The sequence below is a fragment of the Triticum aestivum genome, chromosome 3B (genome assembly GCF_018294505.1).
Source record: "Triticum aestivum cultivar Chinese Spring chromosome 3B, IWGSC CS RefSeq v2.1, whole genome shotgun sequence".
NCBI classification, from domain to species: Eukaryota; Viridiplantae; Streptophyta; class Magnoliopsida; order Poales; family Poaceae; genus Triticum; species Triticum aestivum.
The window spans coordinates 798,792,404-798,799,203 of NC_057801.1; the positions used below are offsets into that span (position 1 = coordinate 798,792,404).

The following is a 6,800-nucleotide window of genomic DNA, read 5'->3' on the forward strand; positions in this document are numbered from 1 at the left end:
TTCAACAGCAAGGCAAATATAAACCAGATCATGCAATGATAACACAAAAGCTTGTGATGTCGCATCACCACCACGCACCAGCAGTACGTGGTGCAGCATGCAGAATCAGAAAAGGTTCACCATAACTTATTTACCATACATAAGTCTTATTTTTAACAACCATTTATCTCTTTTGGTGCTTGGCACAGGACTAGTTACTCAAACAAACACGGTTCTCTGTCAGGGACAGGGTAAACCGAAGATGAAAAGCACAACATATATACTTGCACACCATCACTTATTCACCGTTGCGACAATGAACAACACCGCATGGGACAGTCATATGTTTTGCTATTCACCACTCAACCAAAATAGGAAGTAGCCATAGAACCCTAAGGTTGGTAAGTAAGGCCGCACAAAATTCCAGGAAGAGGAGCTGAGGTCCACTAACTCTATGCATATCTAGCAGGTACTTGTCATCCCTGGTCTTGTAAAGCTGGAGAAAAAAATGAATTAAATTTAGTACCAAATAGACAGCTAGTATATACAGTACCATGCCAGCAAATTCTAATTTCTAACACCTGAAGCATAGAACCCACCAACACTGTGCAGCTTTAAATATGGGAAGTTATTTCTACCAATATGCATGAGTCAGTCGACAATAGTTGTTTGCAATAGCAGACACATGCAAGACATAAAGATGGTCACTTTTCTCACTTCGTAACAATTACGAATCAAATATATTGTCTCCAGCAAAACCGTTGTTTTATCTAGTGATGCCACTGTGAAGGCGACAATGAGTAGAAAATCCCTTTTTTGTTATTGTAAAAAAATAAGTTAGTAGTAGAAGATGTCGCACACCTGAATTTCAAACTTGATCACAGCACATAGTCTCCTGTTAACATCGCCATTATCCATGATGGTAGAGTCATCTACAAATCTGTGGTTGGCATGTAACAACATATCACTGACCTAAGGAAACCCAGGGTACCACCTGCATTTCATGTTGTAGTCCCCATTCTTCTTCCAACGGACATTTAATTCCTTAAGTGCTTTTAGAACCGCAATCATTATCGCATGACGTTGAGCTCGAGACTGCTGGGTAAGTGATGGATTAGGTCAACAGCTAAATGTGCAAAGCAAAGCAAAGTAAAGTGGACAGTTTGCAAGACCTGGAGCCCAAGAGCCCATTTTCTTTCAACGCGGTAATATGGCCGCAAGCCACTGCCTTGAGAATCATTACTTCCTCGAAGATAATTCCTGGTACTTGGGCTTGCTGATTCCGATAGAGTAAACTGATTAAAACTCCTATCCTAGAGATCCATCCATTCATATAGTTAATAGTGCTTAAACCTTTAGTGCATTAAATAGGTCACAGATGATGCAAATGTGGACTAACCAATGCTTGTTGATAGTCAGCCCCCAAATAGCCACTAGCAGCCCAGAACCGATTGCCCAAGAGCAAGTAATATGCAACAGTTTCCTAGAAACATATAGTATAAAGTTAGTTATGAAAACTGAATGGAATGAATCATTGATTTTTGTTTGAATATACCTCATTTTTCAGCCTATTGCACAGCGATTCACACACATGATTTTTATCATATCCCAGATTGACAACATCTTGAAGTGTATCTACGTCAATCTTCTGAAATGAACATCTAGCAAATCAGCATATCATTGCCATAGAAACGGCATTTGAATGCTCGATAGTAAACACATTTTTTGATAAATAAAAGAGCAGCATTGCAAGGAGACTTGACGTGCTACCTTTCTGAAACCAAGGGCGCAACTATGGCCATTGATTTTCTTTGCAAATATTACATCGATATTCTACCCATAAAAGAGAGTATTTCATGACAAAAGTTTTGATCTTAGTTTTCCTATCATCCATCCAAGATCATGTATATATTAGTGGATAAAGGCTGAAAAGTTTAACTGTGCAGATATGATAGTTGCTTGAATGTGAAATAGATGGGGTACCATTTTGGCTTGTTGTGCCGTGTTTGGTGGTGGCACTGCCAGGTAGCGTGGAAGGCGATTCTGAAACCATGGGTGGTCTTGAATTTCACGGATTGTGATTCTCTTCATGGGATCAACAATAAGCATTCTTGCGATCAAATCCATTGCAAGATCTGATAAATGATTTGGAAGGATATAGAAACCTCCCTGGAACACCAAACAAGGCGGAGTCAAATCTACAGAAAAAAATGAATTCTAAAATCCAACTAATATTCATGAATTTGTTGTTTCCAAAAAAAAGGTAAACACTTGTCAGATCCAACTTAATCTACAAATGTTTTGTCACACCTTTATCTTTTCGAACAGTTTGGGAATGTTGTCATCATCAAATGGAACAGCACCACAAAGAAGAGCATAAAGTATCACCCCACAGCTCCAGACGTCAACCTCAGGTCCAGCGTACAATTCACCTGAGATAACCTGCGCAGAAACACTCGTTAAAGCTATTAACCCAGACGATGCGTGTGAAGAAGCATGAGGATAAGGACTCAAGTAATACAAATAAGTGAATACCTCTGGTGCAGCATAGTTTGGAGTCCTGCAGCTAGTCTTGAGAAAATGGCCATCATGCATCACATTGCTTAACCCAAAGTCAGCAAGTTTCACATTATATTTGGAATCAAGCAACAGGTTTTCTGGCTTTAGATCACGATGAACAACCATGTTTCTGTGGCAGTATTCAACACCAGATATAATCTGTTCAACAAAAAATTAACTGAAAAAACTATTGAGACAAAACATCAAAATGCATTCAGTGAATCAGAAAGAAGCCTTCAAATTACATATTCGCCTTCAGAAAGGATATATACCATCTATTTATGTTTTAAAGCACAATTTCATTTAAGCACTGAGATTAAGACAATGAACGCATGAAAAATAACACGGCATTTAAAGAAAATTGATTTAATTTGTGATACTAAGTTAACCAAGGCATGAAAAGATGAAGATGCCAAATGATACAAAAACCAACCAAAGAATCAACAAAAACCAACAAACTTAAATATAATTTATTTAGACGCTATAAAACTTTTAATTCAAAATTCATTTAAAAATTTCATGCGAAAAATGTGAGTATTCTGACATTTTCCGGAAACCGTGTTTTTCCGGCCCCTCCCGAAAAAAAATGTTATCGGTAAAACATAGTCAACGAATGCAAACCAAGAAAGTTGATCGCGATTTGAATAGCAAGCATGTGAGAAAGGTGGAAAACTAGCAAGCATGTCCGTACATTTCATGATTGAAATAAGAAGCTCGGCATATTTTAATTCCCAAAAGATGTGTTCCTACATGCCAAGAGCAGAAAAGGCACCTGCTGGAAGATTTGACGAGCCTCATCTTCCTGTAACTGCCTTTTGTCAACAATGTATTCCAATAGCTCGCCATTCTGGCAATATTCCATCACAACAAATATATCCTTTGGTGTTTCAATGACCTCATAAATCCGGATGATATGAGGGTGAGTGAAGTCAATGAACAACCTCAATATCTTGATTTCTCTATTTGCTGGAAACAAGATATGAGAAAAAAAATAGAAGTAAAGTGTTAGACATTGCAGATGCAAATTCTACTAACTCGCAGCAACAACACACAAGGTGAACTTCTTAACTAAAGCCGAATGTATCCTATGCTAATGTACATTATCTCGACTAAATGATTAAGCGGGAATCAGGAACACACCCACAAGTCTGACAAGTACTCTAAAAGCAGATAACTCGAAATCCTGAACAAGCAAGTCGAATGTACAAGGAGAAGGAGGCATACCTTTCTCTTCCATTTCCATAGTTTTCATTTTATGACGGTTCAGAATCTTTATAGCAACTTTGCGTCCTGTAAGTTTATGCTCTGCAATCATCACTTTTCCAAATGTGCCTGCACCTAATGTTTTGCCCAGATTGTAGCTCTTCAATGCTTCAGAATGTCCACCTCCTCTAGTGTTCCCATCCATTTTCACTATGCCAAAACAAGAGAAACAATATATGTGATTCAGTAAATAGTTTTATAGTTCAGACACAAGTTGATCGAAACTGGTGAAACACAAGTTACGCTAAATATACTGATCATGAATAACATGAAATATTTACAGCATGTCACTTCTTAGAGACCGGCCATGAGTGTGAAATGAGTGGGCTGGCCATAAATGACCACTATGGGACATGACTGGCGAGGGCAAGTGTGGTTCAATTAAAGGTTAACGAAATGGGTGAAGATTCCTTCTCAAATAGGGAGAGGCACAGCATATTCGATCGCTGAAGTATGGTTCAGTGACATGATCGGCAACCAACAAGTACTATCTTGTACGGATCGAGTAGGATCATAATACATTACCATAAAAATGCTTGGACGCGCAGCACTAATGACTATAGGCCTTTCCTGATATGTAATGTATCAGTTCTGGCAAGGATGGTTGGGATAACAACCACCGATAATGCTCGCTCGTACATTGGATGCCTGGCCCTGGTGCGAAGACACATAACACACACTAGAATCCTAGCTAGTGTGTTAACACACAAATATTATTGAAAAGGTTCAAAAATTAATACCATAATATATAGACACACACACACACACACGTGTGTGGTAAACATGGAAGAGACATACAAGAAATGCAGTCATCCAACAATGAATGAGCTAACACAAGAATCATTGTAGTAATCTGCAATGATGTCTCTTGCATCCACAATAATGTGCAATGATGTATTACCTTATATTGCGGATGGAAAAATCCCGGAACAAAAGATTACTAAATGGGCCAAGTCAGCCCGTATGGTGTGATTTTTCATCCAACAATGAATGAGCTAACACATGGATCTTTAAACATGGAAGAGACATACAAGAAATGCAGTCATCCAACAATATGTAGAAATGCTGTCATCCAACAATGAATCTGCAATGATGTATTACCTTATATTGCGGATGGAAAAATCCCGGAACAAAAAGATTACTAAATGGGCCAAGTCAGCCCGTATGGCGTGATTTTTCTCATCTGCCATTATTACTTTCCCATGAAGAGTTTCTCAGCCAATTATCCCCAAATCCAAGTTCGTCCTCTATTGATTCATCTTCAAAGCACCAGTCCGGCAAGGATCAAGCTCCGAGCCTCCAACCGTTAGCCTGAACGCTCTCCTGTTTGCCCTTCCACCATTCTTCTGCCTCAAACTTCCCTAATCGGCGTCAGAATCCACGCGTCTCGCAGCTCACGTAAGGTCGGACCAATGTTCGTAGCGGGAGTGCGGGATGGGAGATGCTGTATACGGCGGCGGACAACTCGAATTCCGGGACTCTGGCAGGCTAGCTGTCGCCTGTCGGCGAAGTTTAGTATTTTGTAGTGCGATTTCCTGGTAACCATCAATTCCCCATGAATTCATACGTGTTTCTAGCAATCTTGCATTCTGGCTTCTTGGAATCTTGCACCTCAGTCTGGGTCAGCGTCCATCGATCGGGGTCGTGATCCGGCAATCAATCCAACTCGACCCGGCATCGTCCCCGACCCTCGGTCAGGGTCGATCGACCCCGGGACGTGGATCGCACCACCGACCCGTGAACCAGGCTACTATGCTCTGGAATCGGCCCACCACGGACCAAGGCTCCGATCTATCGCGTACCAAGCAACACCTCCAAGAAGGGATGCGACGCCGACGACGCTACTGCCCGGATGTGTCCTACGGTTAGTCCCGGCACGCGGAAGGGAGTGGGGGATGGATACCTCCGACCACTGGCGGAGCGTAGTGGAGATGAAACTGGGCTACGACCCCCCCTTTCCGAAGTGAAATTATTTTTTACTAGGTATGCTTGCGATCTGGCCCAGCCCATCAGGAGATATGGTCCACTGTCCACAGGACACAGCCCATTTGCAGCACCGCTCGACAGCACACATCGAGACACCAACACCTCGTTGTGAGTCAACGAGTCATTCCCCAAATCCCCAATCCCCACTTTGCTGCCTCCCTGCCTCCGCGTCCGGCGTCGCCGCGTCGGCGACCTAATTCCTCGCTGACGGCGGTCGGCGGCGGCAACTGACGACGGCAGTGGGCGGCGGCAACTGACGACGGCAATCGGCGGCGTTCCCCTTCTCAGTCGGCTGCTCAAGCGGCCGCACCCGCGAGCGGCGCGCCCAGCGGCCAGCGGCCACACGCCCACACCCAGTTCGCCTACGTCCACAGCGGCTCCTCCTCCTCTGCTCGTCTAGTTCACAGCATCTACTCGTCCGCTTCTTGCTATTGCTAGGTACAGTGACTGATTTAGGGCTTCTATTGATTAATTGGATGCAAATCAACTGCTGCTACTCACTGCTTCTGTTAATTCCGACGAGTTGAGATGTTGTTGTAATTTTGATGTCTAACCAATTGATTATTTGATTGAAAATTTGATGCTGTATAAATATTTGTTTAGGTAGCAATGGTGAAACAACAGAAGATGCAGTCTTTTTTTAAAAGAAAAGGGGATGAGGGAATAGTTAAATCTCCATTAGCTCCAGATGCTCTAACATTGGTGCCATATATGGATGGAAGACATGCTGAAGATGCACAAGAAGGTCAAATGGAAGATGACAATGTGCAGGAAAATCAGATGCAAGATGATGATGTGCCGGATGTAGAACAAAGAGCAAACGAACATGTCACTTTTCGAGGCATTGAGTTGTTGGAGCGAGATCCTGCACTATGTCCACAAATTTGGCAGTACCCCCCAAACCAAAGAGATGAAGTACGAAAAGCTTACTTGAGGCTGGGTCCCAATCAACCTAAACAAAAGAAATATAAAGCTATCTGAAAACCAGGACACAAAAGACGTTTTCAGTACAG

General features: G+C 42.1%; 1 pseudogene; it reads right to left on the bottom strand.

Moving 5' to 3' along the window:
• Positions 1–225: 225 nt before the first annotated feature.
• On the bottom strand, positions 226–3,946 carry LOC123066665 (carbon catabolite-derepressing protein kinase-like; annotated as a pseudogene).
• Positions 3,947–6,800: the final 2,854 nt, after the last annotated feature.